This window comes from Sinocyclocheilus anshuiensis, unplaced genomic scaffold (assembly GCF_001515605.1).
Source record: "Sinocyclocheilus anshuiensis isolate Anshui unplaced genomic scaffold, SAMN03320099.WGS_v1.1 scaffold4716, whole genome shotgun sequence".
Lineage (NCBI taxonomy): Eukaryota > Metazoa > Chordata > Actinopteri > Cypriniformes > Cyprinidae > Sinocyclocheilus > Sinocyclocheilus anshuiensis.
The window spans coordinates 988-1581 of NW_015551207.1; the positions used below are offsets into that span (position 1 = coordinate 988).

Consider the following 594-nt stretch of genomic DNA (forward strand, 5'->3'; position numbering starts at 1 on the left):
AGTCAAGTCACAGCTGATCTTCCCGAGTTCAGTCAAGTCACAGCTGATCTTCCCGAGTTCAGTCAAGTCACAGCTGATCTTCCCGAGTTCAGTCAAGTCACAGCTGATCTTCCCGAGTTCAGTCAAGTCACAGCTGATCTTCCCGAGTTCAGTCAAGTCACAGCTGATCTTCCCGAGTTCAGTCAAGTCACAGCTGATCTTCCTGAGTTCAGTCAAGTCACAGCTGATCTTCATGAGTCAAGTCACAGTTGATCATCATGAGTCAAGTCTAGTCACAGCTGATCTTCATGAGGCAAGTCAGGTCATAACTGATCTTCATGAGTCCAGTCAAGTCTCATCTGATCTGCCAGAGCTTCGTCACATCTCAGCCGTTCATCCAGAGCCTCTTCACATCTCAGCTGTTCGTCCAGAGTCACGTCACATCACATCTGATCATCCAGAATCACATCTCATCACAGCTGATCATCCAGAGTAATGTCACGTCCTATCTGTTACACCCAGATTATAAAGGTCAGCCCTTCGGTATCCCAGTCTGGTATCCAGTGTGAGGGATGCACCGCTGGTGTCTGCATGCACAGCTGGTATCCCCAAACC

The 594-nt window shown here is 48.7% G+C and overlaps 1 long non-coding RNA gene across 1 annotated transcript in view; it reads left to right on the plus strand.

The window, feature by feature from the left end:
- LOC107663428 (uncharacterized) overlaps positions 1-559 on the plus strand; it is a 1309-nt gene extending 750 nt beyond the window's left edge. Inside the window, exon 3 of the long non-coding RNA XR_001631326.1 lies at positions 302-559. This is a non-coding gene — a long non-coding RNA (uncharacterized LOC107663428). The remainder of the gene's footprint in view (positions 1-301) is intronic.
- Positions 560-594: the final 35 nt, after the last annotated feature.